This window comes from Schistocerca serialis, chromosome 3 (assembly GCF_023864345.2).
Source record: "Schistocerca serialis cubense isolate TAMUIC-IGC-003099 chromosome 3, iqSchSeri2.2, whole genome shotgun sequence".
NCBI classification, from domain to species: Eukaryota; Metazoa; Arthropoda; class Insecta; order Orthoptera; family Acrididae; genus Schistocerca; species Schistocerca serialis.
The window spans coordinates 354085175-354103116 of NC_064640.1; positions in this window are offsets into that span (position 1 = coordinate 354085175).

Genomic DNA, 17942 nt, shown 5'->3' on the forward strand with positions numbered 1-17942 from the left:
GAGATAGCCCTATTCATCCCTAAGAGCCGGCCGCTGTGACCGAGCGGCTCTAGGCCCTTCAGTCCGTAACCGCGCTGCTGCTACGGTCGTAGGTTCGAATCCTGCCTCGGCCATGGATGTGTGTGATGTGCTTAGGTTAGTTAGGTTTAAGTAGTTCTAAGTCTAGGGGACTGATGACCTTAGATGTTAAGTCCCATAGTGCTTAGAGCCATTTGAGGCATCCCTAAGACCAATAAATAGGAAATACGAGGGGCGTTCAGAAAGTAAGCTCCGATCGGTCGCGAAATGGAAACGACTATGAAAATCCGATAAAGCTTTGCACAGATGTGTTGGGTAGAGTCTCTAGTATAACCCCAGTTAGCATCACGTCGCTCTTCTCATTTCTGAGCTCGCAGTGAGTGCGTAAAGATGTCTAGAAAATAGTGTCTGCCGCCAAGTACGAGGGCCTGGTGAGAAATTTCGCCTGAAGCTATGCAGCTAACATTACATAACTGTCGTGCTGTTTCGTCTTCACGACAATTCTCAGCCGCATTCTGCAGGGGCAATGAAGATGCTCCTGCATCGTTTTCAAATGGAAATGTTAGATTACCCACAATACAGTCCGCAATTATCTCCCCCTGAGTTTCATCTCTGGTCACATGAACCGCTGTCTTTGAAGACAACATTTTGACACAGACAACGAGGTGTAGGCCAGCGTGGAGAATTGGCGGAAAGCACTGGCGGCTGCCTTCTATGATGAGGCTATTGAAAAGTTGGTACAACGCTATGACAAAAGTCTAAGTCAGAACGGCGACTACGTAGAGAAGCAGCTGAAAGGTGTAGCTAATTGTTACAAGTAAAACATTTCTGATGTTCACTGTGGTTTCAATTTGGCAATCAATCGGAGCTTACTTTCTGAACAGGCCTCGTAATAATGAGATTAACACTACTTTTTCTGTTGACCCCTCTTTTACCGGAGTGAATAGAAAGATAAAGTTTTTTACTTTTTACGATATACAATCACGAGGTAAAGCCCAAAATTAATTATAAATATAAATACAATACCTATAATCTCACATAATTTTGATTTTCATGTTTCTTTTTAAAAATATCATTTTTATCTTTTAAAGTTCAAAAGTGTTTCTATTCACTCAATTTTATAGTAATTACAATTAGGTTGTGATGGATCGAACCTACAAAGGAAGCCGGGATTCGAGAGTTTCCCAGTAGTTGCTACACTGGCAGGATCTTCTCGTTGGGCATCTGACTCAGGAATACCGGTAGGAATTTGAGACTATGCTTCCTACACTTCATCGATGACGGGGGCTGTTATCACCTGAAAGTAAATCGTTGGACTTCTAAGCTTTATTTAGCACAATCTTACGAACAAACACGAGATTGTGTCTGGGCGCACGAAAATTCTTCAAATGGTTCAAATGGCTCTGAGCATTATGCGACTTAACTTCTGAGATCATCAGTCGCCTAGAACTTAGAACTAATTAAACCTAACTAACCTAACGACATCACACACATCCATGCCCGAGGCAGGATTCGAACCTGCGACCGTAGCGGTCGCTCGGTTCCAGACTGTAGCGCCTAGAACCGCACGGCCAATCCGGCCGGCACGAAAATTCTTGTTCACGCATTTCAGTGCTGGAAGTATTAACCTTTTCGCTATGGTGAACTTCTGTAGAAGTCGGGAGTAAATGTGTCGTTCAGTCGGTGGACTGCAGCAGTCGAGTGCGGCCCAGCCGGTGGAATGATGTAGCAGTTCCGCTCCGCTTCACTACGCTCGACTTGTCTGGAAGTTTGACTTACCTGCGTGCATCACTAGCGGGTTTGTTCAATGTCTGTAGTTGACAAGTGTCACTAGATGGCAGTTGCATTCAGTTACAAAACGTTGGTTTCGCTTCAGTTGACTGCTCATTTCCCGCCACGTTTCGAATCTGAAGTGACGTGTTGTTAACCTCAGTTTGTACTAGAAGTGGTGTGGCAGATAAGCGATATACTGTGGAGGACGCTCTTTCTCTCATACCGGGTAGTGACTCTGAATCATCGTCCGAATCTGACGACGAACATGAAACACCTATTGTGGCTTCCTCTACATCAGGTACACGTGCTACTCCAGCTGTTCCAGTGACATCCCCAGACTTGGATTTGTGCACAGACATGACACACAATATCAAAAACATGTGTGATTTGTATAAATATTTTCCCGAATAAATATTCAATAAAATGTCCAATAATTGTGATACACTACGAGCGTGAAAGCAGGACAGAGTGGCGCCGCGGGCAGCGTGAAAAATGCGCCGTACAGCTAGCACGGCCGGTCGGGACTCGCGCTCGTCCACAGCGCACGCCGCAACCATCACGTGAAAGGGTTAAAGAAGTCGTCGAATATATACCATCATAGACGGGCTATCAACTTAGTATTGCATGGATCATGTGCATGATATATGTCAAATAAGGAAGTTTAACAGTTTATATCTGGACGCTAGGTATGTTACATCTCCGCGGCGCGTTATTGACGAAAGCTAGATGTAATAATTTGCCTACTAGAAGTTAAAGAGAAACACAGATGCTGTTATGCAATTCAGACGACGATGCTGATGGCAATCAAAGTAAACCTGAGGTTTTGTCCAACACTGCCTCATAACCGAGACTTTGTAGACGTCGTTTTTACCTATTTTTCTATTTTTGTGTGATTCCAAGGAATACTTTTTAGCTTGTCAAATACTTCAAATTTCTGTTTAACGCTGTGTTCTTAAGGTTTCCCTGCATTACAGCTGTTACTTTCTGTTACAAACCGTAAAAAAAAAAAATGCACACGTCAAAAAAAGTTTTGCATCGCCCCGGTTTCGAGTGTTCCGGAAACTGTACAGAAAATTAGAATAGAGATCAACATAAACATCATTTCCACCCTTTTTATTGCTCATGGAAACCATACATTGCATGTTGTAGTACCATACAGCGAGACATTCAGAATTGGTGGTCCAGATTGCTGTACACACCGGTGCCTCCAATACCCAGTATCACGTCCTCTTGCATTGTTACATGCCGGTATTCGTCGTAGCATACTATCGACAAGTTCATCAAGGCACTGTTGGTCCAGATTGTCCCACTCCTCAACTGCGATTCGGCTCAGAGAGGTTGCTGGGTCATGTCGTCCATAAACAGCCCTTTTCAATCTATCCCAGGCGTGTTCGATTGGGTTCATGTCTGGAGAACATGCTGGTCACTCTACTCGAGCGATGTTATTGTCCTGAAGGAAGTCATACACAAGATTTGCGCGATGGGGGCGCGGATTGTCGTCCATGAAGACGAATGCCTCGCCAATATGCTGCCGATATGGTTGCACTATCGGTCAGAGGATGGCATTCACGTATCGTACAGCCGTGACGGCACCTTCCATGACCACCAGCAGCGTACGTCGGCCCCACATAATGCCACCCCAAAACAGCAGGAAACCTCCACTTTAGCCGGCCGGAGTGGCCGAGCGGTTAAAGGCGCTACAGTCTGGAACCGCACGACCGCTGCGGTCGCAGGTTCGAATCCTGCCTCGGGCATGGATGTGTGTGATTTCCTTGGGTTAGTTAAGTTTAAGTAGTTCTAAGTTCTAGGGGACTTATGACCACAGCAGTTGAGTCCCATAGCGCTCAGAGCCATTTGAACCAAACCTCCACTTTGCTGCACTCGCTGGACAGTGTGTCTCAGGCGTTCAGCCTGACCGGGTTGCCTCCAAACACGTCTCTGACGATTGTCTGGTTGAAGGCATATGCGACACTCATCGGCGAAGGGAACATGATACCAATCCTGAGCGGTCCATTCGGTATGTTGTTGGGCTCATCTGTACCAAGCTGCATGGTGTCGTGGGTGCAAAGATGGACCTTGCCATGGACGTTGGGAGTGAAGTTGTGCTTCATGCAGCCTGTTGCGCACAGTTTAAGTGGTAACACGACGTCCTGTGGCTACACGAAAAGCATTATTCAACATGGTGGCGTTGCTGTCAGGGTTCCTCCGAACCATAATCCGTAGGTAGCGGTCATGCACTGCAGTAGTAGCCCTTGGGTGGCCTGAGCGAAGCATGTCATCGACAGTTCCTGTCTCTCTGTATCTCCTCCATGTCCGAACAACATCGCTTTGGTTCACACCGAGACGCCTGGACACTCCCCTTGTTGAGAGCCCTTCCTGGCACAAAGTAACAATGCGGACGCGATCGAACCGCGGTATTGACCGTCTAGGCATGGTTGAACTACAGACAACACGAACCGTGTACCTCCTTCCTGGTGGAATAACTAGATCTGATCGGCTGTCGGACCCCCTCCGTCTAATAGGCGCTGCTCATGCATGGTTGTTTACATCTTTGGGCGGGGTTAGTGACATCTCTGAACAGTCAAAGGCGCTGAGTCTGAGATACAATATCCACAGTCAACGTCTATCTTCAGGATTTCTGGGAACCAGGGTGATGCAAAACTTTTCTTGATGTGTACAATACAGCAGCCGCGCACTAGTGGTGGTCGTGAGCGTAAATACTTCGTCCTTCTCGGTGCTAGCGACTGAAAACACCCAAAGTCTAAAAGTTCAGACGGTATATTGTGTCCCTTGTCGATTATAATGCCCATACTAAGAACTCGAGTAGTGACGTACCAAAAACAAGGTGGAGAAAGCTTCTCGAATAGATACTGAACTCCAGTGAATGATGGATCAAAGCGACAGCCAGGCTAACCATGACTTACAAATCAGTGATGTAATTTAGCATGCGTTTTCACATGCGGTACCAATCACAACTAATGCAATAAACCGAACAGTTGCAGCACAGCGATTTCCCGGATGCCAGTAAATGTCAGCAGTGCTACAACACGTACAGCTGCAACAACAGAGGGGTGGTGCAGTTCTAACAGACTGCGCTCCTGGTTGTGAGGGAGGCCGGATACAGGTTTTGAGTGGTTTTCCTAAATCAATTAAGACAAGATTCCAGGATGGTTCGTTTGAAAAGAACATGAGCTGTGTGAGCCGTGGGGGAATCGCTGGTGCCAATGATTCTCTTTCTAGTTGGGGCATCAGTCCAGGTTGTTCTGGCATACGTGTTTTCTCTTTGATTTTTCTCTTCTGGCCGCTATTTAAGCGCGGCGCTGCCGGCGATGTGAGGCTCGGTTTTCCGCTCCGGGGCACGAGAGGTCGTGCTTGGCCGTGGTATGGGCGCAGGTTGTGTTGTGTAGTCTCGTAGTGACCGTTTCGTGGAGCGTTGGTTGCTCGCGGGGCCGTGTTACGGTTTGAGAAGTGTGACGGCGCCGGACTGATTGTGATGGCCTCTAATGTACTAGCAAGAGTTTATATACGAGTAGTACGACTTGAGGCTGGATGCCTATGTACGCAATGTGGAGTCTCATCGCTTGCTCCTACTAACGGTGGGCACCGCTAACTTCTTTGAAGTGGCATTGGTTATCAGTCTGATCGTAATTTGTGTTCGTAGCCGGAAACAGTGTTTGACTATGATTATCTGCACTGAGGCGGAAATAAGGAATTCACTCTTGGTTCCGGTGGATATACAGGGTGTCCCAAAATTATGTATACAATAGACTATCTCTTTAACTAAAGGAGACAGCAATACAATTTTTGTGGGTAATAATTTAGAAGGTGGTGAAAGACATAAAAATGCTTTCTTGTGTTTCAGGACTGTCAGCAAACATGGCGTTATCGTTTGAACAAAGGAAATGGGTGCTAAAGTGTTACTGGAAAACAGAAAATGTGAGTGCGGTACGCCGACATTGGAGTGTTGAATTTGGAATACCACCACCGACAGGAGTAACAATTGCAAGAATCAGAGATAAGTTTGTAGCCGAAGGAACGGTGCACGATATGAAGAAGGGACATAGCGGACGAAAGAGAAGTTCAACAGACAATGAGAGTGTCGGTGCAGTAATCCAGGCATACACAAGATCCCCGAAGAAATCTGTGAGGCAATGCTCTTGTGAGACTGTGATCTGCAGAAGCAGTGTCCATAGAATTTTGCGGTCTCAGAACTTTAAGCCTTGCATTCCAAGACTCCTCCATGCTCTTAACGAGGATGATCCAGGCAGACGAAGCGAATTTTATGAGTGGTTCATTAACAGATGTGAAGAAGAGCAACGTTTCCAAGATCGAATTCTTTGGTCAGATCAAGCGACATTTAGACCTGATGGAATAATTAACCGCCATAACTGCGTATACTGGGCCAGGGAGAATCCATACGTAACCGAGAAAAGGCATATTAATCTACCAGGAGTAATAGTCTGGTGTGGTCCGTCTTCTAGAGGGTTAATCGGGCCGTACTTCTTTGACAACACTGTCACGGGTGACTCGTACTTGGAAATGTGGGAAATGATAACTCCTGGTCTTAGGGTTGTGTTTGGAAACGAAGATCATTACTTTCAACAGGATGGGGTGCCACCTCACTTTCACCTGGATGTGAGGGCATTTCTCAATCGTACATTCCATGCCAAATGGATAGGACGAAGCGGGAGTGTGGAGCATCCCTCTCGATCTCCAGATGTAACTCCTCTAGACTTCTTTCTGTGGGGTACTCTCAAGAACATAGCTTAAGCTGCGAGACCACACACTGGATGATCTTAGAGAGCGAATTGAGCAAGCTTGTGCTGCTATTCCGGTGGAAACAATTAAGTTGGCATGTCGCTCAGTCGTAAGTCGTTGTCGACGGTGTATTGCGATGCCGGCCGTGGTGGCCGAGCGGTTCTAGGCGCTCAGCCCGGAACCGCGCGACTGCTACGGTCGCAGGTTCGAATCCTGCCTCGGGCATGGATGTGTGTGATGTCCTTAGGTTAGTTAGGTTTAAGTAGTTCTAAGTTCTAGGGGACTGATGACCACAGCTGTTAAGTCCCATAGTGCTCAGAGCCATTTGAACCATTTTTGTATTGCGATGGACGGACACCAGTTTGAACATTTACCGCCGTAAGTCGGACCACGTGGCACCTAGCACCACTAAAATTGTATTTCTAGCCCCCTTTACTATAGAGATGTTCAGTTTCAAAGAGTGTATACATTATTTTGGGACACGCTGTGTATTGAATAATGGTGTTCAGAGTATAAAACACTGCCCAGGGACGAGAGCACTAAACGTGAGTAATGTGAAATCCCCGGAATCATTTTAGCGCAGTGCCCAGGCCATGTTTTGTATTAAAACAGTGGGTTTCTAATTTACTTAAGTATCTTCTGATTTTTTACCGTGGTCTTCGTTTGAAGGGGCCGTGACCTTCGTGTCTTGTATTACAGTTTTAATATTCTTATATTCTTGTTTTGGCAGGCCGTTGACTTCTCCTGTCATTATGCTCATTAATGGTGGAGGAGAAGGGGGGGGGTTGTCTGTAAAAAGTTTTAACTATGAACTGTAAGAAGGTGAATAATTTTCCATGTCATATTTGAGGTTTTCTTTCTGTTAAGGGTGTTAAATTTAAAGGGGGCATAACCTTGAAATTAGAGTGCTTTGTGTTGCCTCTTTTGGTTTGCTTGTCTGTCCTTCTTTTGTTTTACAAATGTTCCAGTGCACTACCAGCGGCGGACACAACCAGTTCCGGATTGACCGATACAGAGGGCAGCGCCTTGGGCGAAATGTGTGCGGCCGCCGTTAACTCGGCCAGCTACGTTTTGGTGGCACTCCACGCTACGTGGCTGTACCCTGTCAATGTCGCTGCTCGCCCCAGTAGTTAACAGAAGTGGAGTATTTTTCTCTCGCTATTATTTGAGGATTTCTCTTGTTAGGGTGTTCAAGTTGCACCAAGGTGCGTGCCCTGTTCCTAGTTATTGGTTTCTCTTCCATTTGTGTGCCCGCTGTTGTATAGAATTTGAAGTGATTATTAAAATAACTGTTTTGCACACATTTAGTGTTATACACTACTGGCCATTAAAATTGCTACACCACGAAGAACACTTTCTACAGACGCGAAATTTAACCGACAGGAAGAAGATGCTGTGATACGCAAATGATTAGCTTTTCAGAGCATTCACACAAGGTTGGCGCCGATGGCGACACCTGTAACGTGCTGACATGAGGAAAGTTTCCAACCGATTTCTCATACACAAGCAGCGGTTGACCGGCGTTGCCTGGTGAAACGTTGTTGTGATGCCTCGTGTAAGGAGGAGAAATGCGTACCTTCACGTTTACGACTTTGATAAAGGTCGGATTGTAGCCTATCGCGATTGCGGTTTATCATATGGTGACATTGCTCCTCGCGTTGGTCGAGATCCAATGACTGTTAGCAGAATATGGAATCGGTGGGTTCAGGAGGGTAATACGCAACGCCGTGCTGGATCCCAACGGCCTCGTATCACTAGCAGTCGAGATGACAGGCATCTTATCCGCATGGCTGTAACGGATCGTGCAGCCACGTCTCGATCCCTGAGTCAACAGATGGGGACGTCTGCAAGACAACAACCATCTGCACGAACAGTTCGACGACGTTAGCAGCAGCATGGTCTATCAGCTCAGAGACCATGGCTGCGGTTACCCTTGACGCTGCATCACAGACAGGAGCGCCTGCGATGGTGTACTCAACGACGAACCTGGGTGCACGAATGGCAAAACGTCATTTTTTCGGATGAATCCAGGTTCTGTTTACATCATCATGATGGTCGCATCTGTGTTTGACGACATCGCGGTTAACGCACATTGGAAGCGTGTATTCGTCATCGTGATACTGGCGTATCACCCGGTGTGATGGTTGTACTTTCTAAAGCCATTGTATACATGAATTGTAATCGTGCGACTTAATTGTATATGATATTACTGTAACTAAGACGGTTCGTTGTATCTTATTTACGATATGTACAGTCCATCGTAGTATCTAGATGACGAGCCGTATAGCTTTTGCAGCAAATAAATGGTTCAAATGGCTCTGAGCACTATGGGACTTAACATCTGTGGTCATCAGTCCCCTAGAACTTAGAACTACTTAAACCTAACTAACCTAAGGACATCACACACATCCATGCCCGAGGCAGGATTCGAACCTGCGACCGGAGCGGTCACGCGGTTCCAGACTGAAGCGCCTTTAACCGCACGGCTACACCGGCCGGCTAGCAAATAAATAATAATTTTAATTTATAAAGTATAAATACCGAGACACCATATCAGTCATCAAACCAGAACAACGTTATGAGGCTGATACATTCATTTTAAACACAAAGAGAGACATTGAAGAACTCCGACAAAGAGAAATAAAAGTAACTACCAAAATTTTATGTCCAAATTATACCGATGAATGAACATAAACACCAAGAGTAAATAAAAAATTTTAAAAATATACCAATATTTATTTGGATATGAAGGAGCACATGCTACAGTTTTATGGGCATATTAAAAGAAAGGAATCAAGCAGATTAATTGGACAGGTCGTGCAGTTCCACGCAAGTCATAGTACAGTCGCAGCTGAAATAATAAACTTGATCGTTGCAGTAAATTAAGACCTGAAGGAAGACAGGAATAGGTATAGGCTTAAAATTCTTGACTGAACAGTTGGCCTCATCTAAAAACACAACAAGCACCGAACAACCTGATCTGACGAGCGGAAAGCACCACATTCTTAGAGGAGGAGTGTAGTACATACAGTGGTGCGAAGCAATTCGCTGACCAATGAAAACGATTGTACGTCCATTTCTGTGTTTCGTAGTACGTAACTGCAGAGGTTTTGTAGAAGACCCACTGTAATTACCGTATGACGATTAAGACGTCAGATGCCATACCACGCTGACTAATTTTTTACAAATAAAAATAAGTAACCCTCGACCCAGAATCGAACCTTCAGCATCCTGCATGCTAACCCAGGACAATGTCCACTGCACCAACTGCACAGAACCAGTACGCTATTCTAACAAAGGTAGTTACCGTACACACGGTTGTAGTGTTGCCAGATTGCCAATCTTTAACGTCCATTTACTGCCCGAAATATGCCCAGGACGAAATTTTGTCACAGGCATTTTTGTATTGCTACTATGTGTGGAATCACTCTAAGAAGCCCGAGTATGTGAATTTTTCTTCAACCTGCATACAAGGCTGCTTGTTTATTTTTATTTTTACCGGAACGGTATCTGGCTGGATTACGTGCCCATCTTCAGTGGTCCTACAGAAGATACAGAATACTGCAATCCATAATACCAAAAACGAATTTTATACAGACAAATGGAAAAACTGGTAGAAGCCGTCCTCGGGGAAGATTAGTTTGGATTCCGTAGAAATATAGGAACACGCGAGGCTGTACTGGACCTACGACTTATCTTAGAAGATAGATTAAGGAAAGACAAACCTATGTTTACAGCATTTGTGGACCGAGAGAAAGCTTTTGACAATGTTCATCATAATACTCTTTTTCCAGTAATGAAGATGGCAGGGGTTAAATACAGGGAGCAAACAGAAACCAAATGGCAGTTATAAGAGTAGAGGGGCACGAGAGGGAAGTAATGGTTGAAAAGGGAGTGAGACAGTGTTGTAGCATACCGCCGACGTTATTCAATCTGTATACTGAGCAAGTAATAAAGGAAATAAAAGAAAAATTTATAGTAGGAATTAAAATCCAGGGTGAAGAAATAAAAACCATGAGGTTTGACGATTACATTGTAATTCTATCAGAGACAACAAAGGATTTGGTAGAAAAGCCGAACGGGATGGACAGTGTCTTGAAAGGAAGGTATAACATGAACATCAACAAAAGCAAACTGAGGGAAATGGGATGGAGTCGTATTAAATCAGATGATGCTGAAGGAACTATATTAGGAAACGAGACACTTAAAGTCGTAGATGAATTTTGCTATTTGGGAAGCAAAATAAATGATGATGGTCGAAGTAGAGAGGATATAAAATGTAGACTGGCGATGGCAGGGAAAGCGTTCCTGAAGAAGAGAAATTTGTTAACATCGAGTGCAGATTTAAGTGTCAGGAAGTCGTTTCTGAAAGTATTTGTATGGAGTGTAGCTATGAATGGAAGTGAAACATAGACGGTAATCAGTTTAGACAAGAAGACAATAGAAGCTTTGAAATGTGGTGCTACAGAAGAATGCTGAAGATTAGATGGGTAGATCACGTAACTAATGAGGGGGTTTCCAGAATGATGGAAACATCCCCCAGGCTGTGGCTAAGTCATGTCTCCGCAGTATCCTTTCTTTCAGGAGTGCTAGTTCTGCAAGGTTCGCAGGAGAGCTTCTGTAAAGTTTGGAAGGTAGGAGACGAGATACTGGCAGAAGTAAGGCTGTGAGTACCGGGCGTGAGTCGTGCTTCGGTAGCTCAGATGGTAGAGCACTTGCCCGCGAAAGGCAAAGGTCCCGAGCTCGAGCCTTGGTCGGGCACACAGTTTTAATCTGCCAGGAAGTTTAATGAGGAGGTACTGAATAGAATCGGGGAGAAAAGGAATCTGTGGCACAAGTTGATCAGAAGAAGGGATCCGTTGGTAGGACTCGTTCTGAGGCATCAAGGGATCACCAGTTTAGTATTGGAGGGAAGCACGGAGGGTAAAAGTCGTGGAGGGAGACCGAGGGATGAATTCACTAAGCAGATTCAAAAGGATGTAGGTTGCAGTAGTTACTTGGAGATGAAGAGGCTTGCACAGGATAGAGTAGTATGAAGAGTTGCAACAAACCCGTCTTTGTACTGAAGACCACAGCTGTATTATACGCTGTGTGTGTTCACAATTTTGCTCTAGTTAGCTCAGTATTTACGTATAATTTATTATTTAGCCTTCGTAGAATTTCTAAGGTGTTTTTAAAAATTTTATCTCAGTATTTAGTTGGTTTTCAGCACGTCCTCATTGTATTACATATGGAGCATTGCTTTACGGTACCAGCGATGTACTTTGTTGTTGAATATATCGGGTCATGCATATTGTTGTCTGTGATTCAGTTGATTTTAATAATCGTTTTAATTAATTATTTTATTTCGTTAAATTAATAATAAATACAAAAAATATATAATTGACATAAAACTTAATTGTTCAAAATGTAATTAGTATAAATTCTGTTGTGTTAAGTACAACAGGTTATTCCACTTCTGACCGAGGATATTTGTACAATTTTCGATAAAATTCTTATTCCTTATGTCTGTTTGCTTGTTTAGAACATTATGTCGATAGAGGATCTTCGAATATATTGAGATATTTGCGTTTATCTGCTATATATACTTAATGAGGCTACACAAAACATTTACCTGCTTTGGCTGACCAGTTGGTTGCACGAAAACAAGTGCAGTGAGCGATCGGCCTGACGAAGGTAACGACAGCAGTCACGGCTTATTGCCAAACCGTCACCAGTGGGAGAAGGTGCTAAAAAATCTTACTGTACGATCCACCTGGGAGCAATACCACATCTGAAATACCGCAATGTGTACAGGTATCACTCTATCACAGATTGCAACGCTGATATGCCAGCTCCATTTCTCTGTTTTCTGCAATTAGAAAATACCGGAGATGATCAGAACGGTCATGGGTACGTGTATGTAGACAGTCGTGCGACTTATTCTACTCAAATTGTCAGTGTCGACGATAGATATAAGTGTATCTAGAAGACAGTACAGACAGTTCTATTAACTTAGCTAAAAAACAAACCTTATGATCACTCAGTCCCAATCAGTATCTTAGCGGTTTCTCTGGCCGCCATGCAAATACCGGGCCCTTCATTCCCCTCCGCCAAGCAAAATCTGTACTTATCTGCCAATGCAAATCTGTTACTTAAGTAAAGAGTGCCATAACAGCACCAAAAACAATCGGCTGAAAACGGATCCGTCCTACCACAGCCCGCAATTGCTTAGAGATAAAGTGGAAGATAAAAAAGACTCTTATGTTGTTTACATCGAGAGTAAATCGCACAGTGCTGGCAAACTCCTGCCTACGACTGTAGGCAGGCTATTATTTAAGAAAATTAGCGAAAGGAAAATAAAATTTCCAAGAAAAACAATTCGGGTAGGATCAAGTTAAGAGTCCGCCAGTGCGGCTGATTTACCTGTGGTATCATAATTACTGCTAGAGAAAAATCCTAAACGTTGTGTGGCCATATATGCGATATAAAAAAACTAGAAATTATGTACAATATCAATAAGTGTATCAAGGATGGAAACATAGCATATACTCCCCGTTTCCAAAAGTTACATGAAAAAGATTCTCCAAAAACCACGTCTGCAATTGGAAATTCATCTACCAATCTATAGTGGTAGTCCTGGTAACATTTAACCATGCCACTATACTATTAACATCTTATTTGTGGCCCATACACCCCGTCGACAAGGATGCACATGGGATTTTGGGATCAGCTTGTTAACTGGCATGGATGATAAAAAACTTACAAACTCAAATGGAGTTTTAAATGCATTTACACCTAATGACGACCGTCAAGGACGTGTTCTGAGAATCTAATATGGTCAGCTGCCATTGATAACACACTCATGTATAAACAACACGTGTCACAACCAAAAACCATGCTGGACTGCGGCATGTTCTCATGCAATCGCAAAAGACGGCATGCAATCAAGACATTTAAAATGAATCAAACACATACGAATTTTACAGACAGGAGAAAGAAAGCAACAACTCAGGCGAAACAAAAATAAAACAAAACGTAAAATCACAGAAAACGCTATAAAAGTAGATTAATTAAACATGGACCGAATATTTCAACTAAAACGCTCTAGAAAACGGTTAATTATTACAGAAGATCAACTCTCGGTAGTAATGTCATCGAAGCAAATAAGGACTACGCAGAGTAATTAACTGATTTGTTTCCAACACCCTATATACCAAGCAGTATCCTTCCAACAAGAATTCGAGCCTAACTTCATTAAATATTTGATAGATCTTTTGGCATGAATGAGTTGTAACATCGTCTGAACAATAAGGCTACGACACCACACTACACAAAATTTTGTGCTGTGTAATTTTTCATTTCATCTGAGAAACAACGTCCACTCTACTCGGGCTACTGAACGGTTTATTTTTGGAAAAATGATACTAGCCCCCAAACCCCAGAAGTAGCCAACTGGTACCGGCACCACCTACACCACACGACTTTAAGATTAAGCACGGCGGGCGGCCAACTTATTTTCGGAATCGTTTGTAAAGGTTCATCATAAGGAAATCTCTTAATTTCACAAGCACATTGTAATATATATAATGCCTGGGAGACTAGTAAACGATTACGTTATCCTATCACCTTCCTACAGTATGCAGACGACTTCGTGGCATATGACAAGCACAAGCCCAAGACCGTGCCTTGAGCTGCCTATAACAAGGAGTCAAGAGTATGGTACCTTGGTTAACCGAGAAACGAACCTGATGCAGTGCCCGAGAATGACGCAGGGCTGTATTTACTAAACGCGGTGGTAGACACAAAAACTATTTCCTTACTACAGTTTTAGATTTTAATGTCTACTTATATTAAATTTCTGGGCATGTGGCTCGGCGTACAACTGACATGGAAAAGACATATCAACAAGCTCTAGCCTGAAGAACATAATAGGATTAACAAAAAAATGGTTCAAATGACTCTGAGCATTATGGGACTTAACTTCTGAGGTCATCAGTCCCCTAGAACTTAGAACTACTTAAACCTAACTAACCTAAAGACATCACACACATCCATGCCCGAGGTAGGATTCGAACCTGCGACTGTAGCGGTCCTGCGGTTCCAGACTGTAGCGCCTAGAACCGCACGGCCACCACGGCCGGCTAGGATTAACATCCTGAGAGGCTTGTCGTGACCGATACTCGCTTAGGGTCGAATCCTCTATGAGACACCCCCAACAGTCGAAACAAACCCACTAACCCAATTACTGACAGGCTGGAAGAAGAAACTCAAACTCCTACTGTTAATATCCTATAGTTCGGTGAAATCGAGGAATATCGATAGCACAGTGTTGACATAAATTTAGAAGTGGACTCGTCGTGTCGGACAAAAGCTGTCTCTTCACAAATTAACTGTTCGATATACGATGGTCAAGGGCAAATTGCTAAAAGCTCTTTATCCTAGAGTGATCTGGGAGACTCTACGCTGTCAAAAATTGATCGTTACTGGCATGACTGGTTCAGATTGTTTGGGGATGGCGCCAAACTGCCGTACGTCTCTGCAGGAGTCGGCTTTTTTAATGTTCAGACGGAGGACGCAGGAGGGCAGTCTGCTTTGTTACCTATTCATGCGTCAGGATTAACTACTGTGCTGTGTCGCATTCACCAGCTTATTCCTTATATAATTTATTTACAAATTATAAAGTCCTGATATGTTCTGACTCGATGAGTAGTGAAGACACTCTTACGAGGAGAGTTGAACAAAAATGGTAAGTTCCTTGCCACGTGTTATACGAGAAATCTAAAAAGAGCAAAAATCCTTACTCAGCCGATTCATCTACAGCGGACACCAGACGACGTTGTTATAAGGGCAATGAACACGCAGACCAACTGATGTGAAAAGTGCACCACCTCATTACTACTGGAAAATCCATACCGTTAAGTGGTTTTCGTGGCACACCCGCCCATAAAACGAAGAAAGAGTGGAAAATGGACAATGTTAGCGGTCTTGGACCGTAACATCAAAGGCACACGGTACTGGGTGATGCAGCAACAAATTCCACACAAACCACGGTTCTTCAAATCTGAGCCCACGAGTAAAACACACGGTACTATAAACAAACTAAGCGCAGGTCACACGAGTACGAATGAAACTAGACAGTTGTTTAAAATAACAAAGTCAGTAAGCAGATCGAAGTAATCTGTTCAGTCGCTCAGTGACCGTTCCGACGCAGAAATACTGAATGTGGACCTCCAAAATTGTTTCACTGTGGACGATCGTAATACGGTTCTCCCTTTCAGCCAACTGAAACTGTTCAACAGTGGAAATGCATATAAATCGGACGAAATACCTGTGAGATTCTACAGAGATTATGCGAAAGGTAGCCGTCTATCGTAGGCCACTGGAAAAATGAAGGGTACTTAGAGAATGGAAAAAAGGCGGGTCATTCCTGTTTCCAAGATAGATCGCTGGATAGATGCATATAGTTATAAGCCTATACTATTGAAGTCAGTCTGTTGTAGAATTACGGAACACAATTTATGCTCACGTATTATGAGGTTCCGTAGAACGAAAAGCTACTGTATAATATCAAAATACATTTACAAACAGATATCTTGCGAAATTCAGCTCGCTTTATTCTTCCGTGAGATCGCCCAGGCTGATGCCGTTCTCCTTGACTGCCAGAAGGTACCAGAAGGTATTCAACACATTTCCACACCTTTGTTTAGCGAAAAAAATACGAGTTCACTAAGTAGAGCACCAGATTTGTCGCTGAATTCGGGACTTCCTTGTGGGTGGATCTTAGCACGTCGTTCTTAACGCAACATAATCGACAGACGTAAACGCAGTTTCAGCAGTAGCCCTAGGCAGTTTGGTAAGGCCGCTACTGTTTACAAATGCGCTAATGCGGTCGCGGCTGCCAGCGGTGCTCGCCCGCGGCTGTCAGCCACCAGTTCCCCCTCCACCTCTCTGCTAACATCGAGAGTTTGTTACCGGCATTGCGCGGCAAGACGGGCCTCTACACTTCGTGTCGTTGGTGTTGTCGGTACCGATGTCTCTTTTGTGTTCGTTGTAGGACAAAATGAATGAGTAGAAAATGGCTGAGGAGGAGTCAAGATCCTCAAAACGAGAGACGGCCGAATCCTTACGCTTCAACTCGCTACGGAAGGACTATTACTTTTCTATTGAAAAATATACCGGCCCTCTGTGTCTCTTTTGCAATGCCATTTTATAGTCACGCAAGAAGTAGAATGTAGAATGCGAAGCGACGTTTTCGACTCGATGAGAAATTCGTGATCACTTTGGATACTGAGGAAATGGAGGCCAAACTCCTCGATCTTAAACAGAAGAGAGAGAAAGAAGTAATTTCATATAGATAGATGTCATTTCTTGAAAATATTCCATTATTTGTAAAGTATGATACGGTTTTGCCCACGATGTTACCTCTTCCTTCTAATGTATTTACATGAAAAGAACCATGTCATTCATACTGATGGTGCAGTGAGAGTGAGCTATCACGTAGCTCTTAAAATAGGCAAAGCAGCCCGTCCGTTCAGCGATGGATTTGTTAGACATTTTTTTGTTTCTGCAGTAACAATCTTGTATCTAGTGACTCTTCCTGTTTTCGAAACAGTTCCTCTTCCACGGAGAATAGTTCGCAGACTCATCGAAGAAATGGCAAACGACGTGGGAATGTAATTGAAAGATAACAATAAAGATTTAGCTTTTTTTCTCTTAGGCTTTGGATGAAAGCACAGATGTAACATACGTTGCTCGTTGCGACAGATGTTGACGTTGAGTTCGACGTGATGGAGGAACTCCGTGATTTAGTGCTGATGCACGATACAGCTACGGCTAACAAGATACTATTTTGCTTAGAAAACATTACTGACAAATACAGAAGGCGCACATAAAACCGGCCTGAAGCCGACTGCGAACGCGCTTGAGTAGCATTACTACCTTGTCAGTTTCTTTGCCACTTTCGAACAGCAGTAGCGTGTAAGTAGTTCATACGGAAAGTAGTCGTTATGCCTTACTCCACTGAAGAACGTGTGTTCATTGTTGAAGATTATTAAACTATTAATGTTGTTCGTGACACTTTTCATGAAAAGTTTCCTGAAAGTTATATTCCTGCAAAATCAACGATTCAGGATCTAGTGAGAAAGTGGCGTTCGACAGGCAGTGTTTTTAATTCAGAAAGAAGTAAGGTCTCGACTGTACGTACACTTGAAGTTGTGGCAAACGTGACGGCACACATTGAAAGAAGTCCCTACAAGTCAACACGACGATTATGACAGCAATGTGGAATATCTCGCAGGTCATGTCAACGCATCCTTCATGGCTTAAACATGAAACCTTACCGTGTGACTGTTGTTCAGCAAATAAAAGAAGCGGACAAAGGTAACCGTACACATTACTGTAATTGGTTGCTG